Below are 16468 nucleotides of genomic sequence, written 5' to 3'. Positions count from 1 at the left end.
AATCAGAAATAGTTCTGACAGAAGGCTCAGTTTTTCAAGAGACAGGCTTCCATAAACCAGGCCCCTATTACTTGCTTGTGCTTCTAGAAGCCGACAGGATCAAACATTGCCAGATATGGTATCTGAAGCTCCCCTGTTCTGCAGCCTTGTCAGAGGTACTCATTTTTCTGACTGAATTATTGACCTTATAGTCAGTCTACTTGTTCCTAAACCTCAGCTGCTTCTAATTTTGCATCTCTTTTTGGGACTTTTTTTCATTACAGCTCCACACATTTCTTGGGGACTTGATCAACTTGCTCCCACAGTTTGCGGTCTACTTATCATGCTCCGGGGCTATAGACACAGTTACAGCATGGAACCAAGAAATGTCACGATGTAGTCTAGTTATGACACCTAAGCCACCAATTTTAAAAGAGGAAAATAATTTCTAACTGAAATGTCTTTTTTGTTATTTGCCTAGAAAATAACTTTGCATTTAGATAAACACAACACTGTTTTATACCCTTGTTATTTTCTTCTTATTGCAGATTCTGGAAACCCACAATTTCTTAAATCATGTCTAATCACTCATGTGTTAAATCAACCTAGCTTATTTTCTTACAATATTTTCTTACAATAGCAAATTGGTATCCTGCAGTTATTAGAAACAAAATTGCAACATATGTTCTTACTTTAAGATGGACCAGTGGTCCACAAATGTGAAGATGACAGAGTCCACTGCAGGTAAGTATGATACTTTATATATACAGTAGCAAATGTATATATAAAAAGTTCTATTTACCTTAAAATTTTTCAATATGATTTCATATGTTCCGCACTTACATTTGTGCTGACCTAGACTACTTTTTCTGTGCCTGAATGCTATAGCTTGTTGTGAGACATGGTGGATAGGATTGAGGGTGTGCCCACCAGGTGGCCATATTGGAAAAGTTTTGAACTTGCCAGTGAGGTAACCCAGTAATTGTGCTGAAATCGGAGATGTTCCCACAGAGGCATCCGTCAAAGGTGTCGACTGTTAAGTCATTTACTGTTCTCAGTTGCATAAGTCTCATCTTTTGGAGTGATCCAAGTGTAACAGGGGGTCCAGTCATGGAACTCCTTGCTCACTTGTGCCTAGAGGCATACCAATCACACTCTACTGACATGGCTCATCTATGCTGAAACTGTACATCTTTTGCTGCAGTGAAATGCTATAGAGCCAGCCATTAGGTCTGATACCTGCCTGAACATAGTTTCTTCAGAAGACTAAATTGTTAAAAAAAAATGGCCTACTGTGTATACAAGGTATATCAGAATTTATATTCTGGGTATCACAAAGACCATAATGCCCAAAATGATGGAGACATTAATAAAACGGTTATATTTTGAACACTACTGCTAGCAGAGAATACATTCGGAGAGTACAAACAAGCAGCCCTAATGCCTATGTATATATACACAGAAACATAGCTTGTGTGCACTAGACTCAGTTGTGTTGCTTGGCATATGTCAAGTAAAACATTGTCCATTTAATAGGGATCCGTTAAAGACACTGTTTACTTCAATAGCTTTACTACTCTTCTCTTCTTTTTAGTTACGTCACAATATTTGTTTATGACAATTAATTGTTTGAATATGAACATAGATAGGAAAAAATTCCAAAAAATTCCAAAAAATTATAAAACAGAAGCTTGCATGCCACAACTTTGTAATTATATGGTCAAATTAATTTAGCTTTAGGAGCTTTGGTAGTCAATAATAAAAAACTCATTCTTTAGATTTAGAGGTTTTGAAAGCTTATTTTACTGTGTCATAATACTTGTATCATAAGAAACCGTGCCAATATTGCTCGTGGCAAAATACATCTAATCATTTCCTGCATTTCCTGTTTCTTCAGATTATCTTTTTTTTCATAAAATATTAGGTTCCTCTGTAAATTTGACCAGAGACTAAAAAAATAGTAATTTATGATTTGGAAAACTTCCTTAAAAAAAGACCAAAATGCATTATAGATTTTAATTTAAAATTAGAATGGTTAAATTGGAATTAGTTGGAATAAATTTGTATGTGTAAACATATATGCTTTGGTTATTGTTGAAGCATACATGAGAACTCTCTGGCTCTGTTTGTGATTGATAATTGTTGGGCCTTAGATCTAGCCTTTTTTAAACCTGTGTGTGGAAAGGAGGTACTAGTGTTCAGCTATGCCCAAACCCTGGAGTGGCAAGGCAGTCAGCTGCCCCTTGGGCCTCACTGAGTTGAGGACTTTGGGTCATTGCTAGACGATTTTATTTAATTTTGTTTTGGCTTTTGTAACTCCAAACATCGTATCTATGGTGTCGGTAGTAAATGTAGCCAAATGTTTCACCCAGATTGCATTTTCTTATGCTGCTTTTATGGTTCAATAAATGATGGAAAGTGAAAATTGAAAGTTTGTTAGACAGTGATGAATATGTTGCATGGCGAATGTTCTGCAAGCCACCATACTACCAGGCCATTCAGCAGTGCTTGTCCCTCCCTTGACCAAAAGCATACAGATCTCCACTGCTCAAACCCTACTTGGTTCCACCTGTTTGTGGATACTGCCATTAGCATGGTTTCATAACTTGATTTAACTCATGTTATGAAATCATTGTAATTGGTAGACTTGTGCATTCGTATTCGGGCGAACATGAAAACGAACACGAAGGGTACGTTTTCGTTGTTCAGCCTGAATACGGAACATACGAACATGTCAGCGGCAAAATGTAGACGAAGAATCTTCGTTTTCGTCTTCGTCTACTAATCTCTCTGGTCCCTTCCCCATCTAGCCTACCTTATCTACGTAACATCGCAGGTGTTAACAGAAGCGGAAATTTGTAGGTTCACCGTCAGGGCATAAAGGGCCGTGCAAACGACTCTATTAGTCGCCTGCAGGGTCCTCCTCTAGCATCAACCAATTGGTTCATTAAATAAATTAACTATTTATATTTCTAATTAACGCCCTCGTTACTTTTTAGCAATAATGGCGGCAATTCTACTTTCTCTACTCTTCATTAAACTCTTTTCCTTTACACACTCCTGAATATTTTCCACCTATTTTTACTTAATAGGTTTTGTTACCAATCAGGTAGAATAAAAACAAAAATGCAAAGGAAACTGATGTCAGAAATCAGGCAAATGTGATACATCTTTAAAAGAAAAATATGTTAAGATTTCTTCAGGACAAATTAGTAATTCGTAAATGATACCAGCCTTATATTTATTATATTGTTTGGGTATATAAAACTATTTGTGCAATTAAGGTTCATTGTCAGGACCAAATTAAATATTACAAAGATGGCATATGGGGTGTCTTTGGACTGAAAATTGCTTTTCTTCATAAAAAGCATTATTACTTTTATAAATTAAAATGCATTGAAAGAAAAACAGCAAGTAATTGAAACATGCACCTATTACCTAGAATGATTCTCATCTCTTTTCTGTACGTTGTGTGCGTCAAATCATATATAACCCAGGCATCAGGCTGGTTTTGTACTTTTCGCTCATAATTGCACGTGTCAAATTTTCTGATGGAAAATGAAAAATGTATTTTCCGTGGTAATGGGACTTTGTATATGTGGCCTGTGATTTCCTTTTTCATTGCTAAAGGGGTTTCTATAATTATGAAAAGAATACATTCAAGCAGAAACCAAGCCAAGGCCTATAATAATTAAAGACCTTCATATCAGGAATAAGTTCAGCGCTCTAAACATGCATGATATCTTACAGTAGCCAGCTTAAAAAAAGCTTTAGTGTGATATTACACCAGCATAAATATTAATTAAACTTAAGCAGCGTATCAAGTAAGATAAAGAGACAGCAAGGGATAAGTGTTTATTAAAACCTTTTTTAATTAAAAGTATATGTGAGTATTTAATTTATTTAAAAATAGTATATGTTTAAAATGCATATCAATATAAATATGCATTGACAAGTGTTTAGTCTTGTTTTTATGTCATGTAATAAATATCAATATTTATTTAAAAAGCCATAAATTCATGTGCCATTTAATAAATATTAATTATTACTGATATATAAAAATGTCTTATTAAAATAATAATCTATTATTTTTATTGTCTTTTTGGCAGATAACAAACAAAAACACCTTCACGTGAGAAATGTGATAAATGAATATATATATATATACCCTACACGTTCTGCTGCTCCCGTACAACACTCATCATAAGTGTTAAGAGAATCAGTATGTCAGAAAAAGGGGCGCATGAACATGTGGAAAAAATCAAAACACAAATAACAGTGTAATAAATTCAAGTACAAATGAAATATAAATGTGTAGAATGCACTCACAAACGTGACTTGGAAAGAAGCTCATCAACAAAAACCCTTTTGCTCTTCTTGGTGTCTGTAATGTAGATGGCAGACTCATCTGAGGTAGTTATAAGGAGTATATCTGCTTACATGCAAAAACTACGGAAAGTAGGCAAGGTCAGTGTAAAATACTGACCAAATTTCACCTGGCAAATCAATCACCAAAAAAGGAGTAATAACATAAGAATAATCAAGGAAATCCAGGAAGTTAATACAGCTGGCCACTGTGTATATAAAAGTGTATGTGCGTGTGTATATAAAACAAATGACTGAGGAATCGTCGCTTTCCCATACTTATAACACCACCATTAACCCCAACAACAAAACCAATCGGGAAAGAGCATACCGAGATGCACCTTTCCCATACCAGGTTCTGAGCTACAGACCAGCTCCAAACCACCAACACCAACCAAACCAGAAACACACTATTTCCTATAAACCAACCATTATTCCATCCCTATCTTACACTGACCAGTCCTGCCACTATGACACTGAAGAGAAGGCCCTTGGTCAACTTACTAATAACAAGGAGGGAGGGTGGAATGATTCAGGTAAGAAAAGCTGATTAGAAGTGACAGTTACAAAATTGAGGGACCTATTTATACAGGACCTCCCAAAGTCCCTTAACCCCATTATCTTAACCCACCTCCTCACCCAGTCAAGACCCATTTCACTTAGCTCCGCTGTTCCATGGGTAACATGTAACACACACACATAGAGTGGGCATATCTGGCATGTTCACAGGGCTATACTCTTCCCCTAAAGCTCTACCACTTCTGTCTCTAGTAGGAGGCAGAATGGAACTTGCGTTAGATGAGAAGCAGTGCTTATTACACATAGAGATAGAGATAGCCCCAAATAGACTTGAAAGTGTTGGATAGAACCTAAACAAGAGGTGGCCGTGGCTAACTCCTGTTATCTTGCCCAGATATTAAACACACTAACCCAGAGGTATCATAATCAGCTGTAATGTCCAGAGCTTCTATGTGAAATCTAGAACATTCCAAGCAAGTTGGCAGGTTTCTAATACATATATTGCTTTATTTATTTTTAATTGCCATACACTTGTTAAATACACTTGTGAAATCCCCTCTTAACAATTATGTATGTGTTGATTTATTATATAGGATAATTTAGATTTTATTACAAGACAGGAGGATTCATTGTATGCATTATCTTCAAGTTTAGTTGGTAAAACAATGCTTTGATGAACAGTATGGCTGTTCAATAAAGACTACTAGAAATAATAGAAAATATATATATATTATATCATTAAAAAAAATAAACCATTGACCAGTCACCCTAGTCCACAGGCATGAATATGTTATACTAATGGAAGCACCCCACTTTGCGGACTTAACGCAAATATATGGTTATAAATAATATAACGAGCTATTCCTTTCTAACACAGGGTGAGAATTGAGTTAAGTGTGGAATTGGGCAACTTGCATATAAAAGTGTATATACTTGAACTTTAACGGAAAGTATAGTTACTTGGCTCAGCACATTAAATTTGGCAGCCAAGTTTAAACAGTACCCCAACTCAACACAATGTCATCTTATGTAAGTTAATTTATCTCTAAAACTTGCCTGCCTTGTAGGACTTGAATGAATTGACTGTCTCATATCTCATTAATTAAACAGCCATTTTTAATAGTAAAATATAAAAATAATGTATATATTTTTTTTATACATTTTTAGTAACTATGTATAACTCTCACTGGATAATATTAATAAGAAACAGTGACCACCTCCCCATTTTCTGGCATTTGTACCTTAAATACACCATTCTACTGAGGTAGTGCTAGGATGATTGTCCAGATATTTATAATTTCTAGGACATAACTATAAAGCACAACAAAGGAGCATATATTCTTTTCTCAAATTAGGTTGCCATACACAAAAGTGAACTTATCTTTTTCTATATGAAGCCTGCAAATGGACTTCTGCATCTTCTCTGACTGATTGCACCATAGTAAAAATAAGTCCGTTCAACTCGAGTAATCATATGACATAGAATCTTATTAATTCTTGGTGTATTGTATGTAAATTGCTTTTTTAATGCATCAATATATAAATGCATTCTTACTGGCTTACACATAGTACCGTTGACACAACCTAATAAATAATGGCTGTAAAAAAATCACATTTCATGACTTCACATACTTTCGCAGTCACTAACACGGAGAAATGCACAAATGGCTGAATTTAAATGGTAAAATTCACAGCAAGATTTTTTTTAAAACTTTCCTCTTAATCCACTTTTCTCTCAATTGTAAGACAAAACCCTACAGAGAAAACCTGTTAATCCCCCATTTATTTCAAAGCACCTAAAATAGTGTTAACTTTAAGAAAAGAGAGATAGTGCCTTGTCAAATCAATGTAGTTCAAATACTTTATATCTACCTGTGGATAGGTGAGTTCACAAGAAACATTCTGGAGACAACATTAAATTGTCATTGAATTTAATATTAGCTGAAGAAAAGAGTGGAAAAGGTGTATATCAAATTACTGTATACCTACAAGTTTCTTATTCTTTTTTGAGGTCGTAGATTTGGAAAATATTATTTAAATGAAAGCTGTGGTGACTAATTTAGGAACTTGGCAGACAGAATAAAACTTGGTGTATTTCCTGTGAACTACTAAAGGCATCATTTTAATAATCCCCATCAATATGGTGTATTTTAGGTTTATTTTCTATAAAACAGAGTTGTCTTTTTAACCTCAAGCAGCTGTGAAAATAACTAAATTTTATAACCTTGTGACATATATTGTCTGATATTAGGCATCATTATATATATATATATATATATGTATATATATAATGCCCTAAGGAAGATATTGTAATAAAGAACACAACGAAGGCTCGACTAATGTTAAAAACTGCTCAATCATAGAAAAACAATACATAACATAACATACAAACACAATGCAAAATTCCCTAGTTTAGTTTCAATTTATAATCGCCACTTATATGGAGATACTTTAACTGATCTCCCTGTGGGTGATTAATTATTAGATTTGCCCCCAAAAATGACTTGCTTGTCATAAGATAGGAAACGTTTACAAGTCGACCTATACTGTAGGTTAACAGCCACAAAATAAACTCGATATGTAAGGTACCTTCCCAAGTTCACAATGAATATATGGAACTGTATACACACCCAATATTAACATAGTTTTAGAGACGTATCCAAACTTAAATAAATCACACAGCAAGAAAATCTTGTAAGAGATCTGAATATCTCATTCATTGTCTCTCGTTGGTTAAAATTATACTAACACAACTGCCAACAGAAGGAAATAAAGATTCAAATGCCTCTGGTGGTTTTATGATGATGATATATTACAGAAAGCATCTTGATCATGCTCCCTGATTTGTCATGCTGTATAAATGGTGTCAGCAAGGGTAAAATTGTATTGACTTACTAAGGAAAATGAATGTAGCTTCCTATTTGTTCCTGCAAAAATGAACAATTCTACATAAATCAAATATTATCATGTGTTTATACAATTCCAGTAAGCTTAAAATGTGGTTAGGACAATACAGTTTCACTAACAGGAAATAAAATGACCCCTTTCAAAAACAAACCTAAAACATTTATCATATAAATTGTACAGTTGCCCAACTTCGAGATTTTATGGAGTGAGAATAGCTTGTATCAAATTATCCATCATGTTTCTCATTTAGTGCTCTTGGCTATGTAAGCTTTACCCTCATTCAGAGATTCTTGCCATATAGTTGGATTGGTGAAGGATTGAAGATGGCTTTTTTATCCACCTTAATAATCTTTTTAGGCATTTGTCAAGAAACTAGGTTGAAAATTAATTTGGAGTGAAATACAAACTTTATACTGAGTTGTGAATGAGAAGCACAATAGAATACAATTATAAATTGGCGATAATACCGTCTGCTTTAATTAGTAATGGTTAATTAACAGTTATTGAGCTGGTTATAATTGATCTCAGATGCTTCCTGCTAGTCATTAGAAAATAATGTGTAGATATCATGTAAAATCTCAAAATATGTTAATATCATGTTTGTTGTTGCTCTGAAATCTGAAACCTTATTTTCTGAAACTGGACTCCCACCCTCATTAACCTCTAAAAAACACAATGTAGAAACCTGAGGTCCCTTGCTGACATGCCTGTACATTCTAGCCTGGCGTTCATGCCAATGGCACTGAGAAAGTGCTGTTGAGTATATCCCACGAACCCAACTACTAGGGGAAAATACGTTAGGACATTGGCATGGCTTAGTGCTTGAGATCACTTACATTAATATACCCAGTGTGCCTCACTTACTAGATGCAATGTATATTCTCTGATTATTATATAATTATTTCAGTAGCAATTAATGAAAAAAACTGTCATCTCAGATACTGAATTACTCTGAAATATTTGTAAAATGATTCCCAAAATCACACATGAAACAGCAATATGGTTTCTAATGTATCAAGCTGTTGGAAATTCAACTCTGATGCACAAGGTCGCAACAAGACATGGTTGGAGTTTGGTGTGGAAGAACTTGACTGGCCCCCACATAGGCCTGTCCTCGACACCATCGAACAACTCTGGGATGGAACAAAACTGGAATGGAGACGGCGAGCCAGGCATTCTGGTCCAACATCAGTGCATCAGTTCCTGACCTCACAAATGCTCCACTGGATTTGCAAATGCTCAACTTCATATTAATGTCCACATATTTAGAATGCAATGTTATAAAAGTATACAGTGCGTGTGTGTCTGTATATATATATATGAATAGATTCTATTGTATGACAGACTAATGCACTCATATAGAAATACCAAACAATGCCAGTAAAAGCCTTGACATTACTTTCTTATGCAATGAATCAAAGAAAACTATGGAAACCCTGTTAGTATAAGCATTAACATTAAATATTAATATATTTGTACTTAAGTCAGAAAAGAATCACCGCTTTCCATGAGCTATAAGTGCTGTGGAGCTAAAACATTTGTAGGTTCAAAGATGGGCTAATTTGCAATCCTTGAAAAAATAAAGGACTATTCTAAAATATTTTATGATTGATAGAGAATATTCAGTATATTTCTGCTTGACAGATACATGGGATTGCTGAACTTAACACAATAGTATTTTAAATTAGATATATCAGGAGAATATAAACAGTGGCAATAAGCAAACTGAAAAGACAGGTTGGTAGAACTGGAACCTCTTGTACAAATAAAATTAGAATTAGATTTTGGATCAATTTGGCACATCTGGTCTGCCCATTTTCCTGATGTACCGACTCAGACCTTAATCAGTCCTTGGTCTTGTCTTAGATGCAGTATATCTTTATGCCTATGCTGTGCATGTTTAAATTCCCTTACTGTATTAGCCTCTATTTTTAACACTACTGATGGGAGGCTGTTCCTTCTACCTTCTACATTTCTGGAGGCTGCAGGTTTTTTTCTATCCATTATTCCAGATCTGCTTCAGTAGAATTGATGGCACAGCCATATGCCCCAGAGCAAGATGCAATGAAATGGTGGATGAGCAACGAAACAGAGGATTATAAAGGTAAGAGGCCTAGACAGGCCCACTATCAGGGACGTACAAGTGTACTGGGCCTGACCACCATGCTGTTTCACTCACTGCTTGGCCGCAGTATCCCTACTGCCACGGGGTCATGTAATGCATGTTATGTGACCCCACGGTAGAAGATTCACTGGTGTAAAGGAGGCCTTCTCTGGCCCCTAGCACATCTTCACCAACACCCCGAATGTACAGCTTGTGTTAGTGTGAGTATGATACTGTGTGTGTAGGCATGTTATGTGTGAGTATGGTAGAGTGTGTTTATGTTAGTATGTTAGTGCTAACTTTGTTAGTATGTTACTCTGTAAGTATGTCCAGGCGTATAATGATGTGAAAATATGTTTCTGTGTAAGTGCATATGTTAGTTTCTGTGGGAATGTTACTGTGTGTAAGTATTTTTCTGTGTGTGTCTGTGTAAGTATGTTAGTATGTTATTGTGTGTGTAGGAGGAGCTTGGGGTCCCAACCATACGTGACTTTGTTATGTCACTGAATAGAGAGGCAGCAGTGTGTGTAGGTATATGTTAATGTACGTGTACTGTACTGTTGTGTTAGTGTGTGTATTTTATATATGATATGCACATTAACACTATACATACTGTATGTACACACATTATATATATATATATATATATATATATATAGCGTTTGAGTCAGTAGGTGCTAATTCGCATATGTTGTTAGATATGGATGTATATAAGAATGTAGTGTTAGCGTGTGTGTGCATATGGTGATGTGTGTGTCACTTTATGACATTTGCATGAGTGTGCATATCTGCAATTCTGAATGTAGTGTTAGTGTGTGTGTATTGTTGTATGGGGTAAGCATGCCTGTGCATGAGTTTATGTTGTTAGCATGTGCAGGTGTTTGTAAGCATAAGATGTTAGTGTGTGTGTCTTTTACAGTTAGTAAGTTTATGGTGTTAGCATGAGTTTATGTGTGTTATCATGTGTGTGTTATTGTAAGTTTATGTGTCAGCATATGGTGTTGGAGTGTCAGGTGTGAGCCTAGGGTTAGTGGTGTCTGGGAGCCAAAAAGCAGGAGCAGGAGAAAGAATGTGTGTGTGTAAATGTGCAAAGGTAGAGTGAGTGGATGCTAAGTGCGTGTTAGTATGTATGGGTATTAGTTACAGGGGGACCTTGAAGAAATACTGCACCTAGATGCCACTAACCCTAGGCTTACCCCTGTTCTCATTAGATGTGCTTAAGGCAGAGTGTTGAGTGGGGCAGTGGTATGGATATGAGTAGGCTGATGGGAGTGGCATAGAGGCCCAGGTGTTAAGCATGTACTTGGCCCCAAGATTTCTGATGGTGGCCCTGGGCCTAGGTTTTCTCTTTTACTACTTCTCGGATAGCTACACAGCAATTACATTGTTAACATTATAATCTATCTAATCTAATCTAATCTATAATAACCTAATAATAATAATAATAATAGAGTGTTAAAACTATGTAACAATGCTTTATATAATTTTCATTTGGACAGAGGCTTAGGGGTTATTTTGAGATCTAAGAACATATGAGTTTGCCTTGGCATAAAACTAATACCAGAAGCTTATAAATTAAAAATATTAATACAACTAGGAAATTGAAATGTATATTGGTTCCGTAACACATTTACAGCACAAACCTTTTTTAATTAATTTTAGGAAGCAAAAGAACTGCTGCCACATTGATACCAGAATCATATTTTCAATACATTATTTTTTTTAAATGTTGGGAACAAAAAATCAGTAAAAGATACAGCTTCTACCATGTTGTTCCATTTCATAATATAAAAATGTCATTGGTGCATTTCAAGGAGAGAGTGGGACTGCTGTGAATGAGATGCAGTGTCCGAATGTTTCGTTTTTCTACTGTTGATGGGTAAATCCAAAAACAAGCAAAATGTAATGGTTTAAAATTCATATTCCTAATAGCTCATATTTTATACAACTTGACTGAATTGTATAGAAACATTTACCACTAAGGGGAGGTTATACGACTTTCATAAAAGAGAAAGTCTACAACATTCTGTAAGAGAAAATTGAAATTTTGGAAAGGAAAAGAAAAACGAATAAAGTTGACATCTACTCTGAAAAGAATAAATGAAAAATGAAAGCCATTAAACCGTCAACGAGATACTTCCTTTGAGCAAACTATCAGCTTCTCTGAAATGTTTTCTTTTTGCTGCAGGGAACATTTGGATCAAGTTTTGTAAATATTACATTATTTTTTTTTTTAAAGGAGAGGTGTGTTTTAAAAGAAATATCCACATGTGGTCAAATATAGTACATGCTCAGAATTTCTTTCAATTTTGTTAAAAAGTCCTGAGTGTTCTGCTTTTCCTAACTTCATATTTATTACCTGTGTAAATAGTAAATAAAATGTTTCAATGAGTACCTGTGGAAGGTTTATATATATTTGTGTAAGGATTATTATCAAAAAAAGGTAAATATATGAAAAAAACTCATTAGTATAAAAATAAAACCTAATAAAAACCTAGGATTGATGGATGTCATATCGTGGTACTCTGCTAGAACAGATTGCAAGACGCAGGTAAATTTAAAATGTTAGTTTAAAAACTGCCCCTGACCATGCCCCCAGCCCCACATCTAACCCCATTCCCAACAACGGTGTTCTGGTTTTGGCACATGAAATATTAGTGGTTGTGCCAACCAGCCAGATAACCAGCACCTAAAGTAGCATGAGCATTTAATTACAAGGATGAAAAAAAAAACCGGTGAATGACAATAAGAAATTAAAACTTAAGCCGCTAAACTTTATCTGTTTTTATTTTCTCCCTCTTGAGGTCAGAATCCAGTATCTAACACATTTCAATAAAGATTGTACTGTAGTCAGATGGAAATCTGCCAGGTTTATACGCACTTAAGTCAATTGCTGCAGAAATCCCCGTGGAGAGCTGCTCAGGCTTGGATATAGCATTTCAGTATGTGACTCTACATCACTTTCCAGCACAAATTCACACCGCACATCCCCAGTGATCTGTTCATAAATCACACGGCCAAAAAAGAAAGAAAAAATTTGAATCTTTATCAACTAAGCTCTGTAGATTTTACGCTTCATACATGATTATTCTAGCTGTGTTGCATGAAATGTTAGAGCTTTCATATTCAATGCTATTTGGTAAGTCTTATCAATCCTCTTCCTATGCAGAATGAAAGACACTCTGATACTTTCTAATCCTTTTGGTGGTCCAAGGGATGGATGCAGGCTTTTTTTATGACCTCGAACATGTCTGAAAAAAACCATATGTTCTAATGCAATAAATAATTAATTTAGTGGTCAGGACAATCAATCACCCTCCCAGGAAGAATTAAATGTACATACTCTGAATCATTTTAATCCTTCTGGTAAAGCGCAGGTGGGATGCTGGCCTTCCAGCTTTATGCCAGATAATAAATAATAAATAGTAGTATTTGTCCACCTTGTCTCTGCCTCCTAATGCTATATTGCTCTCCACATTATAAAAACTTGGTCAATGCTGCTCTGTGATTAAACGGTGGTAAACATTGCAGAACAACAATACTGCTGATGAAAAATCCATTTTCCAAAAGGTCATCTAATTACTAATATCAGTATACATTTATGAAGCTGCATTAAAGTTGTAATAAAGTCTTATGACAAATAGTACTATATTATCTAGCAACTGGTTGAACTCTAAACATTTTGTTATGTCCTGTTTACCCATTGTATGGCGCCGTATAAAACAATAAATAATAATAATTAAGTGTCCTTTTAACTGTTTAGTAAAAGTCACATGCCTAATACAATACATTTTAAATTTCCTTAGGAATTTTCTGGCTTTCAAGTGCTACTTCCTAGGGTCTCTGGGACACTTTTCTCTTTCTCTGGTCAGGGGAGCCATGTTGGCCACACCCAGACCACTTTGCTTCCGGCTCCCTGCTTACTTATTATCATTTATTGTTTTATAAAGTGCTATCATGTTCTGAAGAACTTTACACTTAAAACTGTCTGGTGGCAAGCCCCCCCCCCCTGGAATGACAGCTGGCTAGCCCTATCCATCACAAACCCACCCCTAAAGAAGAGAGAGTACCTGGGTACCTTATCCTGTTCTCGTGTATCATCCTAAACTCAACCAGCTAAATACCCCTTCCTTACATTGAAAGCTTTCCGATACCCATTCTTAAATAACATTTATTATCATCTGACTCTAAGCCTACACACTCACTGCTCTTTAACTCCATGTACTTGGTTGAAACAAAAACAAAGGTAAATGTGCAAAGCAGATCTGGACTTGCCCCTCTTCCCGATTGTGATCAGCAAGTTCCTACTGTATTGTATTGTTTTCCATCTTAAATTTGATAAGAACTTAGTATACCTGTTGGTATTGCCAAATAAATTAAACAATGCTTCATTTATTGATTCATATTGGTGTAAAAGAAGAGTGTACAAGAGCAGGGTTCTTCTTCGGTACCAGTATGTCATAACATGTGTTCAGGGCCAAACTAGGGATGACGAGGCAGCTCTGGCACTTTAAGGCTGGCGGCCAACTGTGATGTAGGTGCTGCCGACGACTGGATATGGGAGGTCATTATGTTTTTATGCTCACGTGGCATGGATCAGCAGATTGAGTGTGTATGGAGCAATGTTGGCTAGCAGCCCACCTAGCATTTGCAACTGATGTTTTAGAGTTAGTTCCTAATTAATTTGACTTATATAATATATATAATATAAAAATCACTTTTTATTTTTATTGTGCTATTGGATTTCCTGTAGAAGAAACGAAAAGGTATAATGTTTACTCCTATTACTGTCACACCAAATATTAATCATGAGACTTTTCTACAGATACAAAAACAAAGGTAGTTTCAAATAGCTCGCTGTTTACAGAACATATGCCAGATATCAGCCTCTATTCTTTGTATAAAAACACTTTTTGTACTTGCTTGTAATTTCTACTTTTGATTAGTTACTCTAATTGCTGTTCCCATCTGTTTATTGCTTAATTTTAATAGTAGAAACTTTGAAACAACTAAGATTCAATATTTAAAATTTCAGATTGTTGCGCAATGAAAAATTCATAAACTTGTAGACAGGTTTATTTATGGAGAAGACACAGAGAAAAATATATTCCTTGTGTTTCTAAGCCCCTCAAGGTTCAAAGTATAAGCTTTCTTATTTTTCCATGAGATGTTCTAGCGTAAAATTATTCATGTATATTCTGCTCTGAAGCTGCTTGATAGTCTTTCTCATACCTTTTCAAAGAATTATTTATTGATGAGACCACCATCATGGTTCTTGGATTTCAAACTGAAGCTGTCAAATGGAAAAAGGATATGTGATAGGAGAAGAGAGGATCTTTTTTAACATTTACTTTGTAGAAAGCCTGGTGCAAAATGGAGAGGGGATGGTATAAAAGTATGAAATTATATTGGGATCATCTCCCTCATGAAAACTGTAAATAATATGTCATTCTATCTATCTATCTATCTATCTATCTATCTATTCATCTGTCTATTTATCCATTTATCTATCTTCATCAATCTAATTAAAGGTATATTCCAGTGTCCCAGACAGAATATTAACCAAGGAAGGCATATTAAAGTACTTTGTATATTTAATATGCCTTCTTCAAACCTAAATAAAAATAAACACTTGCCTTAAGGACAAAATTTATCTCCGAAGCGGCAGCCCCGACACTTTTTTTTGGCTGTTGAAATAACCAATCAGTGGCAGGAAACTACTCCCATTGATTTAAGTGTGGGTGCTTTTCATGCATGCACACATGGATCTAGTTAAACTCCCCCAGGGGCATAACTTGAAACCACAGGGCCCTGGTCCTAAAATTGCCCCGAGCCCCCCAACTTCACCAAGCAACATGTCTCATAGTGGCACCTTTGCCCTAAAGCGCTTGTGAGTGCCAGTTTTGCCCCAAACAGCTTGTGAGTGCCTTTTCCCCAAAACACCGTATTAGTGCCATCCTAACCTCCACACAGCAGGCCTGTGCCATCTTTCTCCCAGCTTGTCAGATCATGTGTGCCATTTTGCCCCAAACAGCAATATGCCATCATTGCCCCTTGCCCACCCCCTGCAACATACACTCTGGCACACATTTGTAAACACACTTACACAAATGAAACATGCTAACACACATTTACTCATACTCACTAACACACACGTACTTATATTCATTCTAACACACACACTCGCTCTCATACAACTCATGCTAACACACAATCCATCTCACACCATTTACACATGCATGCTTACACACATACATGCTCAAACACTTACATATCCATGCTCATACAAACTTACACATAGACATTCATGCTCACATGCACTTATACATAGACATTCATGCTCACACTTATGCATGCACATTCATGCTCACATACACACAAATATAGATACCCCATCCCGCACCCGCTTAGCTCTCACTTCTCATGTAGCTTTCTGTCCGACTACTCACACATTGTGCGGGCACCCTTGGCTTCACCGCAGACTCATGTCATGTAACGTGACTGATATGTTCCTGTGTCCCCGCGCAAGTTTAAAATCGTTTAGAAAGGGCCCTTCCAGATCTGGACTGACCCTTTCTGAACAATTTTGAACCG

This window comes from Sceloporus occidentalis, unplaced genomic scaffold (genome assembly GCF_023333645.1).
Source record: "Sceloporus occidentalis isolate IW3139 unplaced genomic scaffold, rSceOcc1.0.p SCAF_67, whole genome shotgun sequence".
Taxonomy (NCBI): domain Eukaryota; kingdom Metazoa; phylum Chordata; class Lepidosauria; order Squamata; family Phrynosomatidae; genus Sceloporus; species Sceloporus occidentalis.
This window is presented reverse-complemented; position numbering follows the sequence as displayed.